The sequence below is a fragment of the Camellia sinensis genome, chromosome 10 (assembly GCF_055761805.1).
Source record: "Camellia sinensis isolate YWXY chromosome 10, ASM5576180v1, whole genome shotgun sequence".
Taxonomy (NCBI): Eukaryota; Viridiplantae; Streptophyta; class Magnoliopsida; order Ericales; family Theaceae; genus Camellia; species Camellia sinensis.
Window position 1 is genome coordinate 66,940,182 of NC_138970.1, and position 22,132 is coordinate 66,962,313.

The window sequence follows — 22,132 nt, forward strand, 5'->3', positions numbered from 1 at the left end:
CTCTCCCTGCAACACCATATGCTTTTCTTCATGTTGCATAAAAACACTGCAAGTCTCTGTCAATTAACAATAATTCTAGCTACTCACAAAATTTAATCAAAATTTTTAGAGAAAAGTTAGAGATCATGAAATTTTTTTCATGAAAATGATTGTGAAAGATTTATGATTCTTGCATTATCTTGATTAATGTATGGCGCTTTATTCTAAGTGTAATCCAAAAGTCACAAAGTTTTTATGATTATTTTCATGAAAATTTTTTCATACTACTTAGCATTGCTGAAATTTTTATTCAGAAACTAGAACGTAGGGTATAGATTTTAAGTTAGTGTGTTGTGGGACATACCTAAAATGAATTTTGTAAACACTTGGTAAAATTGTGGATAAAAAAACCATGAGATCATTTTACAAAAGTTCGCAAGTTTTCAAAGATACTTCACCAATTTGTCTCCTCCTCATCACCACCCCTTTGGCATTCAATGAATTCAATCCTCCAATGTGACCAAAAGGGGATAAAAGAGCAACAGAAAAAAAACAAGTTACTCCCACTCTTCCTAGTAAGATTAGCATCAGCTTCCTTTGAGAGTTAGCTAAAAAGCTAAGTTTATTAGCCAAAAATAAGCCAACAATAAAGTTAATACTAAGAAAAGTAAGTTAATTTAACCTATTCCAATCGTTTTGACTTTTCCAATGAGTTTCTGGAGTGACTAAAGTAAACTTTTTGATTGGAAATGAGTATAAAAAAATAGGTTTTCTTAACCAATAAACTGACTTTTAAGAGGTTGCCAAAGGAAACAATGGCGGTGTTTGGAACCTTTTTGGCAGGCTATTTTAGAATCAAATTGGAAAAAAGCCTTTTAGCCTCAAATGATCCCGCCTAACCCATTGATTTAAAAAAAAAAAAAAATGAAAAAGCAGCGGCTGTCCAGCAGCACAGACACCTACACTGTCACCAACACAGTGTAGGCTTCAGACAGTTAAATGACGATTTATCAATTTTGGAAAAAATAAGGTCAGGCAAATTTGTCATTTTAACCTTAAACATTATTTCAAACACATTTTTTAATACAATAATTAATCCAAAAATTTAACCCAACTTCCCAAACACAAAACTAAAATAGCCTACTAAAATAGCTAAAAAACCAAAAAACCTAAAAAAAAGTTACTTCCCAAACACCCACAATAGAAGCTATGAACTTTATAGCCTCATTCTCAAATCCTTTTCACTTTTAGCCCTCTGCATAATTTGATACCTCAGACCTGTTGCCCAAACCTCAAGACAGACCACCTTCCTGAAAATTACCCAACTTCTGGTTGATTCTCTCCTCCTCCTGAACCACCAACTCCTTACAGTGTCACCCCCAACTTACAGTGACTACATCTCTTACCATGAAGAATTTTAAAGGCAACATTGATCAGTCATCATCAACATATTTTCTTCCTTAAAATGACTTGACATATGAATAAATCATAGATGGGTGTTTTTTCATCAAGAAAATTCATGATGAGAAAGTGCTGAAACTAACAAAATGCACCTTAGATAGAGAGAGTAGCACTAAATCTGAAAAGTTAATAATATTGCATAATGAAGGGTGATTAGAAATCATGCATTTATACCGTAAAGCCACGTTTTATTGCGGTACTATTTGTGGGATAAATAGTGGGGATAATTGGGCCTCACTGGATTATTTTGCCCATTGTTTATTTGTGGGATAAGCAGAAGGGATAAGCGGTGGGGAACATTTGGATCTTACATGTTTTTAGTCTAACGTGTGTTTTACAAGGTATTAAACTCTGGATAACCTTAATACGGTATGGGAATTAAATAGAGGGGGAAAAAAAAAGAAGGTAAAAATTTGAAGACTAAATAATATCATATGCCACTCTGGATTATTTTTCTCTTTTTTCTAACCGTAAAAAATAATTATATTTTTTTATTCTATCATAACCAAATATAATACTTTTCACTCACCAATCCTTTATCCCATAGTATAACTTATCCTCCAAAAGTTTATCGTAATCCTTCATCCCATCTAATCTAATCCCAAGGTATAACTTATCCCACACAATTCTATCAATAATCTTATCATATCTAATCCTATCAAAAATAATCCGGCAATCAAAGGTAGAGGATATTTGAGTTAAGGTCTTGCCTATTATTAACCCAACAATCTTTGTTATAATGTTTGGCACCAACAAGCTTGTCTTAATGGATTAATGGAATTGACTACAAAAAAACACAAACCAATTTATAATTCACAAAAGTAGAAAACTACTCATCAGAATTTTGAATTTTCAGGTACAAGAAAAAAGAATTACCATCTATGGAATTCAACCCGATAATCAAATCATGTCCATCCTTAGCATCCGGATCAAATACATGGCAAACAAGAATAGAATTACTAAAATTTATTCTTTATAGGATCCTGCATTGTGTTAGGATTAAGAACACCGAGAAAATGACTCACAAACAATCACACATACAAATCTTTGCGTGGTTCAGCCCAATGTCTACATCCACGGGAGAAGAAATGAGAATGCACTATAAACTGTGTAAAATACAAAATAGAGGAGGAGGGGCTCACTCTCTCAGCTCAACTCACAGATACACTCTTCACAACTCTCTCTTTTCTTCACACTCTACTATCTCTTAGCTCATAACTCTTCCCAATTTATACACAAACAGGAGAGCCAAAAAAATTAATATCTGCTTGCCAACAACCAACTGCCAAAGTTAATAACACAATCACCTTAGGTTGGAAAAACTTCAAGAAGTCTGTAGCCCCCATTTTTGACGCTTGGTGTGGATACGCAACAATTCTCCCCCTGCATACTTCGAGTTTGTCTCTCGAGACCACCTTTGTAAGCATGTCAACTGGATTCTTATCTATGTGGATCTTGACCAGTTCCAATAACTGCTTTTCCATCACTTCGTGTATCCAATGATGCCGAACATCAATGTGCTTCGTGCGAGAATGGTACATAGAATTCTTACTCAAGTCTATGGCACTCTGGCTATCACAATGTACTGTGAACTTTTCTTGCTTTAGTCCCAATTCTTGGAGAAACCGTTTTAACTACAACATCTCTTTTCCAGCTTCCGTTGTGGCAATATATTCTGCCTCGGTTGTGGATAAAACAACACACTTCTGCAGCTTGGACTACCAAGATACAACTCCCCCTGCAAAAGTAAACAGAAATCTTGATGTAGATTTTCTACCATCAAGATCAACTGCCATATCTGAATCTGTATAACCTTCCAAGATTGGTTTTGCTCCTCCAAAGCACAAATACATTTTAGATGTACCCTTAAAGTAACTCATAATCTACTTGACTACTTGCCAATGCTCTTTCCCTGGATTGGAAAGAAATTTGCTTACAACTCTAACAGCATGAGCAATATTTGGTTGGGTAGACACCATTAATTACATCAAACTCCCTACTGCAGATGAGTAGGGAATTGCCTCCATCTCTTCTCTTTCATTTGTAGATGAGGGACAAGAACTCTTGCTCAACTTGAAATAATTAGCCAGCGGAGTACTGACTAGCTTGGCATCTTGCATATTGAACTTTTCAACCACCCATTCAACATATTTCTCCTGTGACAACCACAACTTCTTGGCTTTTCTATCACGTATAATTTTCATACCCAAAATTTGCTATGCAGGGCCTAGGTCCTTCATGTCAAAGGATTATGATAGCTCCTTCTTCAGTGATCTAATTGCTATGGTATCCTGTCCAACAATCAGCATGTCATCAACATAGAGCAGGAGTATGATGAAGTTTCCACCGGAAAATTTCCTAACATATACACACTGGTGTGCAGCAGTTCTCTTGTACTCATGACCACTATGAATGAGTCAAACTTCTTGTACCACTGTCTTGGTACTTGTTTGAGGTCGTAGAGACTCTTCTTCAATCTGCACACTAAGTTTTCTTTCCTTTTTGCTTTAAAACCTTCTGGTTGCTCCATGTAAATTTCTTCCTCCAAATTACCATGGAGAAATACCGTCTTCGCATCTATTTGTTCAAGTTCCAAATTCAAACTGGCTGCTAGTCCCAAAACTACTCGAATGGATGTCATTTTCACAGCCAGCAAGAAGATTTCATCAAAATCAATACGTTTCTTCTACCCAAAACCTTTGACAACCAATCGAGCCTTATACTTGGCTAGCTTTCTGCTACCATCTTTCTTCAACTTGAACACCCATTTTTTCTTCAGTGCTTTTCGACCTTGGAAAAGTTTTACCAAATCATAAGTCTGATTTTTCTGCAAGGACTGCATCTCTTCTTGTATAGCTTGCTGCTAGCTACTCTTCTCCTTATGATTTTGAGCTTCTTGAAAACTTTCTGGCTCCCCTTCATCAGTAAGCAACATATACTCAAAAGTAGGGTATTTTGACGATGACTTAGGCTTTCTTGTTGATCTTCATAACTGTGGACCAATAGTCTCTAACAGAGAGGGTTGTGGCTCTCCCTGTTCAATACCCTCTTCTTCTAGATCTTCTTCTTCTGGAAAACCATTCTACAACTCTATATCATTGGCTGCATGCTGCGGTAGCTCTTCTTCATTAGTGGCATGTTGTGATGGTGTAGGGTTTAGAATAATCTCTGAAACATCATCAACTTTGGGTTTGACTAGTTGCCCAAAGTCTTCTAAGGTCTGGCCTCCTTGAAATACCACATTTCGGCTTCGAATGACCTTCTTGTTTTTCGGATCCCATAATCTGTATCCAAATTCTTCATCTCTATCGCCAATAAAGATGCATGGAGTGGCTTTATCATCCAGCTTCTGTCTATGCTCCTTGGATACATGTGCAAATGCTTTGCACCCAAACACTCTCAAGTGAGAGTAAGAAATATCCCTTATAGACCATACTTTTTCTAGAATTTTAAAATTTAGTGGAACGGATGGCAATCTGTTAATCAGATAGCAGGCAACACGAACAGTTTCTTCCCAAAATGGCTTTGGCAACTTTTTCATTTTGAGCATGCATCTGACCTTCTCCACAATGGTCCGGTTCATTCTTTCGGCTACACCATTGTGTTGTGGGGTTCTAGGAACAATCTTGTGCCGGATGCCGCGAGTAACACAGTAGGCTTCAAACTCCTTTGACGTGTACTCGCCTCCATTGTTTGTTCAGAGACACTTCAGTTTTTTTCCGATCTCTCTTTCCACCATGGCATGAAATGTCTAAAAATGCCAGAACACTTCAGCTTTGGTCTCTAGGACATAGACCCATACCTTCCGTGATGCATCATCAATAAATGTCAGGAAGTATTTTCTGCCACCCAAAGATTCCACTTCTACGGGACCACATACATCAGAGTATACTCTGCTCAATGACTCTGATTGTCTTCTGGATGACGAGTGGAAAACGACTCTATAATGCTTCCCAAACAAGCAGTTGTCAGAAGGATTCAATTTCGCATCTTTGGCAAAGGGAATAAGAGACTTCTTTGCTAAAATCTGCAACCCTTTCTCACTCATGTGACCCAGTCTTTTATGCCACAAATTTGGTGATGCTTCATCTTCTGCTGCGTTGAGGCTATCTAAAATCACATTTACATGAGTCTTGTACAACGTACTAGTTGCTTTTCCTCTAGCTACCACCAGAGATCCCTTCTTCAATTTCCATATGCCTTTGCCGAAGTAGTTCTCATAGCCTTATCGATCTAAGGCTATCCCTGAAATAAGATTCAAGCGTAAATCGGGAACATGCTTGACATCTTTCAACACCATCGTGCACCCAACTTTGGTTTGGATGCGGACATCACCAATTTCCACAATCTTTGAAAAACTGGAGTTACCATCTTCACTGTTCCAAAATCTCCAGCTTAGTACGTACTGAAGAACTCCTTCCGAGGTGTAGCGTGGTAGGAAGCTGCTATATCTACCATCCACTCGGTGTCATTGTCTGACATATAGAGGCATTATTCTTCTTTAACAGAGAATAATGCAATATCCTATGAGACAGTAACTACAATGTTCCCTTCTTCAGTCTTTGGCTGTCTATTGCCTTGTTTTTGTTCTCCCTTCAAGGCATAGCAATATTTCTTTATGTGACTCTCCTAGCCACAATGGTAACACTTGAACCTTGTCAGCTCGTACTTTCTCTGGACTTCCCTCTGTCTTGAGATCTTCCTCTACTGCGTCCTTTACTTTTGCTTCTTCCCTTGTCTCTGCCTCTACTTTTATTTTCTATGATGAAGGCATGTGACTGATAGCCCCCCATGTCTTTCTTTCTTGCCTCTTCACTAAATAAAGCATTCGTGACCATGTTCGTGGTTAGTCTTCCTTCAAGTACAGAGTTGCTGAAGGACACCACCAATGTCTCCCAACTATCTGGCAAGAAGCTGAGCACCAATAGGGCATGCATCTCATCATCCAGCTCCATTTTGACAGTTGCTAGTTGGTTCACTAGATTTTGGAACTCACTGGTGTGTTTTGCAACAGAAACACCACCTTTCAGCTTCAAATTTACAAGCCTTCTCATTAGGACGACCTTATTTCGAGCAATCTTCTACTGGTAAATGCCTTCTAATTTTGTTTAAAGAGCATGGGCATCAGTCTCTTGGGCGACATGGTGGAAGACACTATGATCGATCCATTGTTTGATCTGACCAATGGTCTTTCGATTCTTCCGCTTCCAGTCTTCATCCTTCTCCGCAACTGGTTTAACTCCATTTAGCTCAATGGGGTCAAACAAATCTCGGCAGTACAAGACATCCTCCATTCTGGGCTTTCAAATTGCATAGTTAGAAGCATTCAGCTTGATCATGGATCCCAAAGTCGATGTTGATTCCTTCATTAATAATTGTCTCTACAGAAACTGATTTTTGTCTGAAAAATCAGACTTCGTTGTTGAGTCCAAATTGATCAAATTAGCCGCAAAAGCACTTCGAATTGCCAAAATAAAAATTGTAAATTTTTGAAATTTGATTTGTAAAATTTGACCATACGGATGTGTCTGAAATATTCCAAATAGTTGGAAACCACTATTGGATCGTAAAAACGAACTCAAAATGGCTCAGATCAAGCCAAAACAAGTTGAACGGTTCAGATCGATAGAATCTGGTATACCTGAGAAGCACCGAATAATTCCTCTGGTTCGGCTGGCGTCGGGCTGACGTCAGTGGCTTGGTGGCGCGGCATGGTCAGCGGCTCGATTAACGACGTGGTCAAAACTGCTCGGCTTTGGTCAACGCAGCTTGGCTTGGTCAATGTGGGTTGGCACGAGTCAACGCAAGTCGGCACGAGTTGGATGACATCAACGACCGGTGAGGAGATGACGTTAGCAACTAGAAAAACGAGGAAGACGCATGCTACGCATGTAGCGCGTTGCGGCGTGTGGTCACAGCATCAGATGGAGCGTGAAGGCTCGTGCAGCCTTGTCCAGTGTCCTTTTTCGACGCGGTTTGTTCCTCTGGGCTCGGCTCGTCAAGAGCTTTCACCTGGTGTGATCAAAAGTGGATTTCAACCACTTTGATTTTTGGGAAATTCTAAAAATCGCACTCTATTTTTTCGAAAAACACACAACCAGCTTTGATACCACTTTGTTAGGATTAAGGACACCCAAAAAAATGACTCATAAACAATCACACACACCAATGAGACACAAATCTTTACGTGGTTCGGCCCATTGCCTACATCTATGGGAGGAGAAATGAGAATGCACTATAAACTGTGTAAAATACAAAACAGAGGAGGAGGAGCTCACTCTCTTAACTCAACTAACAGATACACTCTTCACAACTCTCTCTTTTTTTCACACTCTACTATCTCTCAGCTCACAGCTCTTTCCAATTTATACTCAAACGGGAGAGCCAAAAAAGTCAATATCTGCTTGCCAACAACCAACTACCAAAGTTAATAACACAGCCACCCTACACTACAACAAATTGCACCTTTGGCGACCAAAATTGGCAACTAAAAAAAATTTAGTTGCCAAAAGTTGTAGAAATGGCGACTAAAAATTTTTTTAGTCGGAAAAAGTAAAATTTTTAGCTACTAATTTTTTTTAGTTGGAGTATATTGTTTATTGGTGACTAAAAAAAAATTTAGTCGCCAAAAATGCCAGAATTGGCGACAAAAAAAAAAATTTAGTCGCCGTAGGTAAAGATTTGGCTACTAAAACGCTTTAGTCGCCGATTGGAAAATAAAAAATTATTTTTTACCTTTGGCAACTAAAATTTTAGTCGCCGCAGGTAGAGATTTCTCTACCAAAGCGCTTTAGTCGCTGATTGGAAAATAAAAAATTATTTTTTACCTTCGACGACCAAAATTTTAGTAGCCAAAAGTTTATGTTCAGTGACGAAAAATAATTTTAGTCGCCAAAGAACTAAAATTATTGGAGGGAGATATTTTAAATAGTTTGGAGGGATTTATGAAATACTTTCGGCGACTAAAAACTTTTAGTCGCCAATGGTGTAATATATATATTTTGGTTTCCAAACCACAAACCAGCGCCTCTTCTCTCTTTCTTTAGCGGTTCTCCCTCTGCCTCTCCCTCTCATCACCGACTGTCACTACCACTGTCCCTGGGCACTGTCCATCCCCATCGTCGCACATCGCCACCGCCATCGCCGAAATCACCACCAACACTGCCGCAAATCACAGGTTTGTCACTGTCGGGTTCGGTCCTCTCCCTCGTTGTCGACCTGGGTCTCTCTCTCTGTGTCGAGCCATTCCCTCTCTCTCTGTTTCTCTTTCTCTCTTTCTCTCTTCCCCTATTTCCCCATTTCTCACACTGCATCTAGGGTTTATATGATTTTTTTAGTTTAATTTTGTGTTGATTTCGATAATGGGTTTGGTTGAAGTGTTTGATTTCTTTGAAATTATGATATTCTTCATGTCGAAAATGGGTTTGATTTTCGTTTTATAGGTTTGATTTTTGAAATTATAATTTTTATGAAATTATAATATTGCCCAATGAAATGAAGCGCCATCGCTTTTAGAAAAATAAATTTGATTTTTTTTTTCCCCAGTTAGTTGAATCATCTACTCCTACTCATCAATATCTTTGTCCATATCAATTTGTGTGTATGTAGTGGAGGGAGGCAGTTTTACATCTTATAGTTTTCAATTTTTTAGGTTTGCCAATGTTCATGTCTTGGTGTTTGTTAGTATAGAAAAACTTTGTACACCTTGATGCTATGCCCATAAGAATACTTATTATGTTTTAAGTGGTGGTGTGTTTTTATCTTTCTCCTACTGGCCTCTTATTCCTTTTGTCGGTTTCAACAGGTTGGTTGGATTTTGTTGTAGTTGAGGCCAAAAGGTATGGAATCAAACCTTGTGTTGAGTTTAGTGAGCAACTATGATAGCTTCGAAGCATGGAAACAGTATGTGAAGTGAACTAGAAATAAAGGGCAATACTTAACACCTATTGTTAAAGGATATTACAACCATGTTAAGGTAATTAATAAAAAAAAGCTAAATCCTCTGTTTTTACTCTATTCCATGTGATTGTAAGAGAAGAGGCAAAGTTCATCTCTAATTTAAATAAGTATACCATGTACAGGTTTAATTTTTGTTGTAGTAAGGTGTTTCAAAACTTGAAGTGAGGTAGAAGCTTTGTTGGGTGCTTGTCCAAATGTTAAATTTTGGGTACAATTTTGAGTAGTCTTTCTTGAGTATGTAGCACAATTGGCCATGCCTTTGAGGTGTATGATATTTGGCTTGAGACAACTTTGCTTTAATTCTTTACCTATGAAAATCATGCTGACTCTATAGTTCTTGCAAATTTCATGCAGGGTCTATGAATAATAAAGAAAAAAAAGAAGGAACAAGGCAAGGTAAGCTAGATTTCATAAAGTTGTCATGGTTTTCTCTTCAAAGTCCTATTTAAAGAGTTAAAGCTTCCACAACATGTCTAATTTTTTTCTGCCTTTGTTGCTTATCTTATACTGTTAAAATTTGTTGTCAATTAGTGCTTTGAATGTCTCGATATTTTACACATAATTAAATCAATTGTTGTATACTTTCGGACAATCGGAGACCCTTTGCCTCTTAGGATGGCTAATTTGATTTTTTTTTTTAATTAACAATATATAACCAATAAATATGGTAACTAAAGCACAAGATATGTACGGGAAATTCACTAATCGATGTGAGACAGTTTAAAATTGTGTTTAATTGATAAATGTAATTAAACCTTAAACCTTAAATAAATACATTAAAAAAAAGAAAAAAAAAGAGAGTTTTTCCACTAATCATTCTCAAATAAGAGTTTGCCGAATTAAAGTCTCAATCTCAGACTCAATCCAAGTAAAAATCCAATGATGTATATGTAGAGACAACAAAAGTTACATATTTTTATTCCTTTATCTATCAATAGTTGCCCACTTATCATACACTCCATTCACGTTTGCATATGTAATGATTTGATTCCCAATTATTAACAAAGCTCCAATTATTAAGAAAGATACACTCCACTCATTGTGATCTTTAACATCATCTTGAAGTCCTAATATTTGTTTCCATACAAATCATTGCCACAATCATGTCCATTTTCATCAATTAGCCATCAATCACCACATCTGCTCTTTGGTTTGGCTTGCTCCACCCTTAATTTTTCTGTCTTCTTTTTCTCAATAATTGGTTATATATTATGTGCCATAATATTTTCTTTTTCTATTCTTTGCTGACCCAGCTTTGTTAGGATATGAGGAGGATGGGTTAATTTGATGGGCCTCGGTTATGGTTGCTAGGGGAGGGGTCAGGAAGAGTGTCTGGTTTTGTTTTGAAGGATCCTTCTTCCTTTACCTTTTTAGAGGAGAAAGTAGAAAACCAGAGTCCAGAGTTTCTTCAATAATTAATTACACAATGGTCCTTTTTGAAGTGAGACGAGTAGGGCATTTCTGGTTCAGTAAGTTGAGATTATCTGTTGTTCCACTAACTGCGTAGTTGTTCCATATTCCTGTTGGTTGCTGTCATTTTAGGAAATCTTAATTTGCATTGTGAATCATGATGATTTTATGATATTCTTTCTGTAGTTTTCCCATTTTGCATGGGTCCAAGCAGATAGAAAATCTGGGAGGCTCCGCGATCTAAAGTATCCATTGGTTTTTTATTTTACCAAATCAATTTCAAAATCTTGTGGTGTGTTGATTCCGGATCAGGTATGCTCTTTCTAATTTTTTTTGCAATTGTTTGATCTTTCTTTCGTAACTTTGCCCTCACTTCATCCTACAAAATATATTTTTTTTCCATCTTTATCATAAGTCATTAGAAATAAGCTAAACTCTTTCAAGGGTTAGTAAAGATAGAGGGGAGTTGAGGATTCATGACAGTTTGGATGAGCTTAGGATAGATTTGGCAGACTATATTGTGGTTATGAGTTTGGATTAGCTTGGGATAGATTTGACAGACTCTTTCTAGAGTTTGATGGTTTTCTTTTCTGTGGTCTTATGAGTTTGGTTTGTATATATGGTTAGGACCATAAAACTATATGGAGCTCCTTATAACGACACTGATGATTGGGCAAAGTGGTACATATTTTGGGCAAACAAGAGTGGTGGCTAAGAATCATGCTGATGGCAATTATAAGCTAGCCAAGGATTGCCTTCTATTAGAGGTCTTTTTAGTCTCAATATATCCTCATTAGCTCAATTTATTCTTCTTTGACTGAATGAGCAATCTTAAGGCTCTATTTTTTTTTTTTCTATTTTAATTTTAAAGATTGACTTGGGCTGGGTTTAAGGAGCAATCTTTGTTTCACTGCTGCTGCTTTGTCTTGCATATCCGTGCTCATGAAATTGTGCATGTTCACTGGCAGTTGGTTCAGATCAAACTGCATCAGAAAGTAGTATTTATACTAAACCGAGTGAGACTAAGATGGTGAGTTATATGATTTAATAATTGTAGCTCTGTTTTTGACTTAACAATAACCTATGATGTCTCTGTTTTGTGTGGAGACCCCCTAAACTATCATTTTGTGCCCTCAATTGGGGACAAATAATGTATATCAAAATTCGGAACATTGAGAAACAATTTCCGCTATAATGAAGTTCAAATGCTCAAAAATTTGACACCAGTGCAGATAACTAGCATATTAGCATATATAATTAAGATGGCCAACGTATTCGCTTTATTTTTGCCTATGAATGATCCACAATTCTTAAATCATGTTTTCTAATTCAATATTTGACAATTTTGCTTGCCATTTCAATTCATAAAATAAAGTTTATAGAATTTAATGACAATGTGTTGTGTCGTTGTCTAACGATAGCACAATCACCATAGCTTTATTCCTAGCCAATAATCACGCATGGGGGTCCAACTAGTTAATGAAAAAGTCCAGTCCATGTATTGACAAAGAAAAAGCTCTTTATAATATCTTCCTAGCATGAGTATTTTTGTTAAATGTTTTATCAAGCTCAAGTTCAATTTTTTTATCAAGCTCCCTCGATGGCACATGCAAGGTTACTTAATTATGTTAAATGTTTTATAATAATATCTTCCTAACATGAGTATTTTTGTTTCTCGAAATGACTTATTTTCGTATTGTAGGTATGGGACCTTGTTACTGGAAGACTTTTACAAACTCGAGATTTTCCACTACCAATTACTACAATAGTTGTTGATCCAATAGAGATGAAGTTATTTTCTGATGGTATAGATTACTAGTGGATATTTCTTTTTTGTATACGGAGAACATCATTTTTGTATATTATCTGTTTGTATGGAATTATTATTTTTGGTTGGATTATATTTGGTTTGTATGGAATTTGATGTTACAAGACCAAATTTTTGGATGGTTGAAAGTGAAGTAGAAATAGACATATGTATTGTTTTGTTTATATACAGGGTGCAAGTTGCACGAAATAAATACAGGTTATGCAGAAATTATTAATAATAATAAAAAAATAACACTAAATAAAGTTTTTGGTGACTAAATGTTTAGTAGCCAAAAAAACAAAATAAAACTTGTTGACTACTAAAAATTTAGTAGCTAAAAACAAACCAAAGATTTTTTTGCGACTAAAAATTTAGTAGTAAAAAATATATGAGACTTTAGGCGACAAAATAGTTTAGTAGCTAAAAAAAAATATGAAAATTAATTTTTTTTGGCGACTAAATATTTAGTAGCTAATAATAAATGATCATTTGGGCGACTAAAAATTTTAGTCGCTGGAAATGAAAATTAATTTTATTTGAAAACTTTTGGCGACTAAATATTTAGTCGCTAATTTATGAATTTTGGCTACTAAAAAATATTTAGTCGCCAATACCTCGTACTTTTCCCTACTAAAACATTAGTAGCCATTTATAGGACTTTTGGCGACTAAGGCCAAGTTTGGCAACTCTGAAAAAAGTTTAAAAGTTCCTCAAAAACTTAAAAAGTTCTCACTATTTATCAAAAAAAAATATTAAAAAAATAATTTTCCACACATCATACAACCCAGCCATCATGAAAAGTCAAAGGGGCTCTGCAACGTTTGTCCCAAGTATTAGACAGTTTGGGGCAATTTTCACAAACTGTTGTTCGGCCCGTGGGGGCCTATCACAGGTCCCGTTTTGATAATCTGAACTGTTCAATGTGTATAAATCGTCGAGTACTATATGTCTGTAAAAAATTACATTGATCGGATATCGATAACTACATGATCAAATCAGTTTTGTATGAAAAAATGGATGGTGTTATAATTAACGATTGAAAAAAACACGTCTGATCAGATAGTTATCGATATCCGATCAATGTGATTTTTTATAAGCGTATAGTACTCGACGAGTTCTACACATTAACGGTTCAGATTATCAAAATGAGACCCGTGATGGCCCCCACAGGCCAAACAATACAACCCACTACAATGCCCGAAAAGTACCCAATAATTTCTTACCTGCCATATTGTATAGCTGTCATTCACTCATCTCCAACCTTCTCCTACACACTTCTTTATATAATTTTTTAATACATATTTTTTCATAAAAAGTCAAAAAATTAACTCAAACATCCATATTTTTTTCCTCAAACTTTTTTAGTCTAAAAAAATAAAAAGTACACTTATTTAGGACACCCCAAATAACTCCTAAATTTTTTTTAGTCACCAAAACCTTTCCCGACCATTTTCCCGCAACAAATCTAGCGACCAAAATATTTAGTCGAGAAAAGGCTTCGGCGACTAAAAACCTTACTTTTGGCGACTAAAACTTTAGTCGCCAAAAGTGCATTTTCTTGTGGTGCTAGGTTGGAAAAACTTCAACGAGTCTGTAGCCCCCATTCTTGACGCATGGTGTTGATACTCAACACATTGAACAACAAACTTCTCAAATTAAATCCAACTTAACAGAGTGACAATTCAGATGGGAAAAAAAGAAAAAAGAAAAATCACATTTAACACCAAACAGCCTTGTCTTGATAATCAAATCACTAATGTAAATCACATCACCGACATTCAATAACAAAGCAAGCTCCATGGCCATCAAAATTTGAAGTACCCATCAAACTATGATTTGAAGCACCAAGTGATCCACCTCTACTAGCCCCACTTACAGACTTACTCCCACCATTGCCCCCAACAAAACTAAGTGCCCCGACTACCATTCCGGCCACCTAAGAATCTCACTGCCGCCGATCTCAGGCCACTGCTAATGCCCATGCTTGATGACATTGATGGTAGGGCCTGTACTGGCTTATACTTGAGATGAGCTATGGTTACCTGACAAACATAATTAACCAGAAACAGTTTACAATACATAGACAAATATTTGATTTTTAGAGAGAGGGTTGACAAAAATATTAATCAATATATAAAGAAAACAAACTACCAGATTCCAAAATAATGAAAGTGAACCAGAAAATGCTTTAACTTTGCTCCCAAAAAAAATGGAGTCATTTTGGCAAACAGGTATTGAGCAAAGCAAAAAAAAAGCAACTATCTGAGTGAGAACAAAATAATCAAAATGAACCATGACAAGTTGAGTTGATATTGAAAATTGGGAATGGCTTTACTTCCAATATTGATTTTGAAATTGGGTATGAAAAATTAAACAAAAAACAAGAGATTTACTTCCTGACACAGAAGAATAAAAAATAACTCAATATTTTGGGACTGATTTTAGTGGGTTTTACGAGGGAAAAAATGGAAACTAACTACCTTGTAGACCAAGAACATTTGAAATTTCGTCCAAAAAAGAAACTGATTTTACCAAACGGGCTGATTCTCCGAAATTGAATTTGCAGCTATATTATATATGTGAACACTTGACTTGGTGTTCAAATTTTCTTCTCATGTCACGTGACTGATTTTTATATGTGCTAAAATAAAAAATTATTATACTACAGTATAAGGTTTTAACCAAGATCTTACGTTTCATTAAAAACCAACCTACCATTTAAGCACCTTACATATCATGATATGAATTTCTTTAAATTTTATTTTTATTCTTACTTATCTGAATTATACACGCATCATGTATGTCAACCGCTAGTTAGGATTAAAGAAAGGCTCTACTATGGTGTTGCAACCTTAAATGTGCATACTATATCATATGTACCGTACCACGAAATGTGTAATTTTATTATAAAATTTCGTAACATTAATCACAAATTGCATAATCTTACCACAAATTACAGTAAAAAAATATTGTAATCAAGCCACAAATTTTTGCAGCATCAACTATAAAATTTTAGACATTTTATTATGCTAATTTGTAATGAGATTACTTATTTTGTAATTGATATTATAGAATTTTATAATAAAATTATACATTTTGTTGTAGGATACGTATGGTATGCATCCTAGAGGGTGCACACCATAGCATTTTTCTTAAAAAACAGGTTCTTTAAGACAAAAAGAAAACTCGTAGAAATCAAACTACCTGCCTAAATAAGGGACCATAGCATTTTTCTTAAAAAACAGGTTCTTTAAGACAAAAAGAAAACTCGTAGAAATCAAACTACCTGCCTAAATAAGGGATCAGTTGGGGGTGATTTTTTTTTGGCAAAAAAAACTCCTTATTTTGGCTAAAAGGCATGGTTGGGAATGCTCTTAAGTGATGAACTTGTATGTATATTAAGACTTTTTCGGTGGTTCTACATGAACTAATTAGTACATTAATTAGTGTATCAATACTAATTATGATATTATTATTGACACCACTCATTAATTACATTACAAATATTAAAAACTTCTTAAATTATGTCACATCATCAATTAGTACACTAATTGCTATATATAATATTATTCAATTTTTTTTATTCTTTATCTAATGTGAGACTCTACTTTCACACATATTTTTTAACAATGTTGGTAAAACTGTTTGGGATGAGCTAAAAAAACCACCTCTTTTTTTAATTTTTTTTTATCTGTATGTTTTTTTTAAATTATGTCAAAAAATTTTACTTTTCCAATCGGTTTTGTATGGACGAATCTAAAAAGTAAATTTTTTAAAAAATTCTAAAAAAAAAAAAAAATTAGCCATCGGTTGAGAATGCTCTTAAGTGATGAACTTGTATGTATAATAAGACTTATTCTTTTCGGTAATGCTACATGTACCAATTAGTGTACTAACTAATGTATCAACACTAGTTATGACATTATTATTGACCTCGCTCATTAATTACATTACAAATATCAAAAATCTCTTAAATTATGTCACATCATTAATTAGTACACTAGTTAGTACACTAATTGATATAAATAACATTATTCTATTCTTTTTATTCTTTATCTAATGTGAGACTCTACTTTCACACATATTTTTTAACAATGTTGGTAAAACTGTTTGAGATGAGCTATAAAAGCCACCTCTTTTTCTTCTTTTTTTTTATCTGTATTTTTTTAAAAAAAATTATGTCAAAAAATTTTACTTTTTCCAATCTGTCTTGTATGGACGAATCTAAAAAGTAAATTTTTTGAAAAATTCTAAAAGAAATTAAAAAATTCCTAAATAAGTATAAAAATAAAAATAAAAACACTGTTTTTAGCTTATTTTTATCTTTTCTAAATATTTAAAAACGAAAATAAACAAATATATATATATCTCCAAATACACTAACTCCAAATAGCCACGAGTTTTGTTAACTTGGGGACTTAGGAAAGATACAATGCATTTATGTTGATTGTGTACAAACACTAACAAAAACGATACCAATTAGACTGGGTAGTTAAGTTATTTTATACGGATTTAATAAGTCGTTTGAAAAAATATTCAACTTGTTGGTTTCGTTTTTTTAAAACAGTTTTCAGAAAATTTTACGTTTTTGTTTTCTATATTTTTTTGTTTTTATTGAATTTTTTAATATTTTAAGTAATTTTTTTAAATTTTTAGACACACTTAACATAAATACACAAAAAGTATAATTTTTGTAAAAAAATCTTTTAAAAATTCAATAAATATCAAAAATACAAAAAAAAAAAAACAAAACAAAACAAAAATTTAGTATGTTTTTCGTAGTTTTATGTATTTGTTAATTTTTTAAAATATTTTTTCACAAATTTTTTATTTTTTAGATACGTCTAAGTAAGGTATATCTAAAAAAGTTTTAAAAATGCTGAAAAATTTTAAAAATATTCACTAAAAACAAAAAAAAAATAAAAAACAAAAAACTCAATTTTCAAAAAACTTAATCCAGAAAACTCAAACCAAACACACTAATTGTCTTTCAAAGTATAAATATTGACAAATCTTAAAAAAATAAAAATAAATAAATATTGAGAAAATATTGAAAAAAAAACAAAATTTTTTAAATTTTAAGTTAAATAATGAGCGAATAAATTTTTTCAACCACTCCTCTGTTTTGTCAACAAAGCCTTTCCTATTTTTTCTAGAAGCCCATTAAGTTTTTTTTTTAAGAGAAGGAAGCCCATTGTTATTTTGGGCTCTATTGCCTTAAAGCTTTCCAGACTGCAGGATTAGAAGATGGCCTCTGACCAACAAGGGCTAGTATATTTCTTGTGCACTAGATGGGCTTCTGCAGCATTTTTTTATAAACAAAAAACAAAAAAAAACAAAGCTCATTGTGTCACTGTTGAGGAATCTCATAATGGTCCATAATTTAGACGTGTTGTCCAAACACGTGAGGTAAATCACGGTTCTATTTTAATAATTCTAATTATTTATTTTGTTAGATTTTTTTGTATATATTATTAAAAAAAATTAAGTTGATTTGATAATTATAATCTATTTATTATCGCATTTGTGTAAAAAAAACATGGACAACAAATTTGTTTTTAGAAATAAGCTATTTATTTTTTGGTGACAAATGTAATAATTTGAATAGGTTATAATTATCAAATCGACTTAATTTTGTATGAATCATATACACAAAACAAATGACACAACAAAACAAACGGTTTAGATTATGAAAATCGGGCTCGTAGTGGATTCTACAAGTTTGGACAACAGTTTATAGAGGAAAGTCTAGACCATGTTCGTTTCCTTTTAAGAAAGTTTATGGCACTAGAAAAGTGTATAGAAAATTTGAGAATTTTAGAGCGATAATGTATATTGAAAGTTAGAATTGTGAAGACACACTTTAAGTAAATCTTAATCATTAATTTTAAATTTCTTAAAAATCTTTTGTTATGAAATTATAGCATTGTTGTTGCCCATTTTAAATATATTAGGAGGATTCAATCATAATCTGAATTGGAGGGTTTTGTTTGAGCCCACGAGGCTCACCACAAATCTCGTTCAATGATTCGATCTATTCATTTTTTCAGGCATTTCATGTATTTCATTCACACACAAAATTAGATTGATCCAATTATTGTAACCTAATTAATTTATCGTGTTTGTCACACACACACACACACAAAAAAAAGAAGAAGAAGAAGAAGACAATAATTGTGTTTGTAGAAATAAACATCTATTTTTTTAGTGATAAACGTAATAAATTGAACAAATTATAATTATCAAATCGATTTAATTTTTTTGTGAATAAAATATATAAAGTGTTCGACAAAATAAACAATTCAAATTATCAAAATAAGACATGTGATAAGTTCTACTAGTCCAAACAATGTCATCCACTCTACAGTGTATTTTATGGGAGCTGCCTCCTTTATATTAAGTTGTAATTCGAAGTAGAGAACATAAAGTGACTTCATATTTGTATGAAGGAGACGTGTAAAGCCTTATAGTCATGAGCACCCGACCTCTCATCCTATCCAACACTTGATGCTGTAATCAAATGAAAGAAGCCTCCAAACTCTATACTGATTAATCCTACCGACATAAACTTGTTTTCTTTTACTCTTAACGCAACACACAACTTCAATCACCCTGCCTACTTCGCTGTTTTTAACCCATTGCTAAGCAAACTCACTACCACCTATCTGCTTTAGCTTCAGCACCATCATCAACACCCCATCTCTCTCTCTCTCTCTCTCTCTCTCTCTCTCTCTCTCTCTCTGTACCTGAAACAAGATAGCTAGGATATATGAATGTTCTCTTGCCACCTGAAAATGTACCTTCTTACCTAATTTCATACTCACTTCCCATCTCAACCCCACACTCCATAAAACCCCCTAATTCCCTTCCATCCTTCACCACCACAACTTCTACTACTCTCTTCTTCACTTTCCCCACTTCAAACCAGTACTAGTAAGTCATTACATTACCAACAAAAACTCCATAAAAATGTCGAACCACCTTCTACTCATTATCACCTTCCTCTGCTTCCCCACAGCTTTTGCTCAGTCTCCAGCACTGCCTCCACAACCTCCAGCAGCTACTCAGTCACCAGCACAACCTCCCCAAGTCCCAGCCACTCAGTCTCCACCACCATCAGCACTAGCTCCACAAGTCCCACTAGTCCAGTCTCCACCCGCACAACTGGCACCAGGTCCCGCCCCACCAGGCCCACCCAACATCACCGCCATCCTCGAAAAGGCTGGTCACTTCTCTACATACATTCGGCTACTAAAGGCCACCCAGATTGACAACCAAATCTACAAACTCCTCAATGACTCCAGCTAAAGCCTAACCGTGTTCGCCCCATCTGACAATGCCTTCGGCAACCTCTCAACTGGTACTCTCAACTCCTTCTCAGACGAACAAAAGGTCCAGCTGGTGAAATTCCACGTCATCCCATCTTTCCTTTCGGTTCCTGCATTCCAAACAGTGAGCAATCCGTTGAGCACGCAGGCTGGAAGTACTGTTCAGTACCCGATGAATGTGACCACGGCCGGGAATCTGGTTGTTAATATTATATGTAGATATTAGTTGTTGTGTTAATATTATATGTAGATATTCGTTGTTGCTAGCCTAGCTTAATATTATAGTAGATATTATCTGTAGTTATTAGTTGTTGCTAGCCTAGCTTAATATTATAGTAGATATTATATGTAGTTCTTAGTTGTTGCTAGTTGTTGCACAGATAGATGCTATATATGCTTTCTTTTCTTTTCGGTGGCTTCATCATTTTGTCTTGTAAAACATCTCCTATATAATGGAGGTTCCATTTGGTTGCAATACACATCAAAAATATAGAGCTAATATTTGCTCTCTCAATCTCTCTCAATTTCTTATATGGTATCAGAGCACAGGTTTTCTGCCTAGCCTCTTCTTCCAACATATTTTTTTTTCTGCAGATTGCATTTCATCTGTATCCCTTTTTTTTTTCGTCCATCTCTGAAATACAGTTTTCACCACACCAGAGCCTTCGTCTCCTCCGAACGATTCCAACGCCACCAATTTCAGCCCAATATGACGTCACACGCGCTCTCACGCGCCACTTCTGTGAAAGGCGCGTCGCCTGCCTCCGCCTTCCGCCTCACACGCACTCTACGCGTCCTCCACACTGTCCCGTGCTAACGTGCACCGCGCACTACCTTGCTAACGTGCGCCGCGTGTTTCTGACGTCAGCACACGTCAGCCTCTCTGCTACCGTGCACTGCCTGGCCTGTTTTGCTAACGTGCGCCGCGCCCCTTCGCCTCTCATTTCTGTGCCTCTGTGGTCATATTTTGGGTCGTTTCACTCCTTTTCCCACTAATTTCGGCCTTCTGAATTCACTGGTAACCTCGGTTTTTTCAAATTCTACCGCCATTGTGCTATTTTTCCCTCATGGATCGCCAGGATTCCTCTAATCACCCTATTTCCGTTATTCTTGACGGGACTAATTATGTCCTTTGGGCACAAGCCATGTCTGGCTTCCTCAAAGGCAAGAAACTTTGGCGTATCATTACTGGGGATGTGTGCAAACCAGTCCCAGCAACCACGGAATCCGCTGCCACGGACTCCGCTGCCAAATATATCGACCGACTAGAAGATTGGGATAGTAAAAACTATCAGATCATCACCTGGCTTCGCAATACTTCTATTACATCCATCAGCCTTCAGTTTGGTAGGTTCCAACTTGAGTCTGCTTCCTCTCCAGCCAAGGCCATCTGGGATTTTTTGCAAGAACGTTATCAGACTACCGGTCTTGCTCACCAATATCAGCTTCTGAGTCATCTTCACCATATGCGCCAAGACAGCACTCAGACCATTAATGATTTCCTCTCCCAAATGTATTATGTTTGGGATCAACTCGCTCTTTCTGAGCCTCCATGGCCTCATACTGAGGATGCTGCCTTGTTTACTTCCTACCGTGACCAACAGCGCTTGGTTCAGTTTCTCATGGCTCTCACTCCTCGTTTTGAGCCCGTCCGCGCATCTCTCCTACATCGCACTCCTTTACCCACTCTTGAGCAAGCCGTTTCTGAACTCCTGTCTGAGGAAACCAGGTTTGGTACTCTCCATCCACACCCTGTGGACTCTATTCTTGCTACTCCCCAGATTCAGAGTTCTCCTTCACCACAGCGGTCCACTACCTGCAACTATTGTCACAACCGCAATCTTCCATCGACTCATCTTCTGGTTCATTGTCCCATTCGTCTTTGTCGATTTTGCAACAAGACTGGCCCCGGTCATCTCCAACAAGATTGCTTCCGCAATCCTACCCGTGCCTCTCGCCATGGTCCTTCCACCGGGAATTTTTCCCGCAGCAACTCTCACCGTTCTGGGACTCCATTTAAAAACATGCCTGCTCCACGCACTGCTGCTGCCGCCTCCGAAGATTCACCTTCTTCTGTCCCTGTAGATCCTTCCACTCCGGTCTTCTCTCATACCGATGTTGAAGCCATGTTTCAACATTTTTGGCAGCATTCCGGTACTCCTCCATCTACTGCTTTGTCTACCAC

General features: G+C 35.9%; 1 long non-coding RNA gene across 1 annotated transcript; it reads left to right on the forward strand.

Annotated features, from left to right (window-relative positions):
* The first annotated feature begins 8,308 nt into the window (after positions 1 to 8,308).
* LOC145801643 (uncharacterized) lies at positions 8,309 to 12,748 on the forward strand. The gene is made up of 5 exons (XR_014343271.1): positions 8,309 to 8,617; positions 9,245 to 9,415; positions 9,754 to 9,795; positions 10,996 to 11,121; positions 12,512 to 12,748. It is a non-coding gene; the product is annotated as an uncharacterized LOC145801643 (long non-coding RNA).
* Positions 12,749 to 22,132: the final 9,384 nt, after the last annotated feature.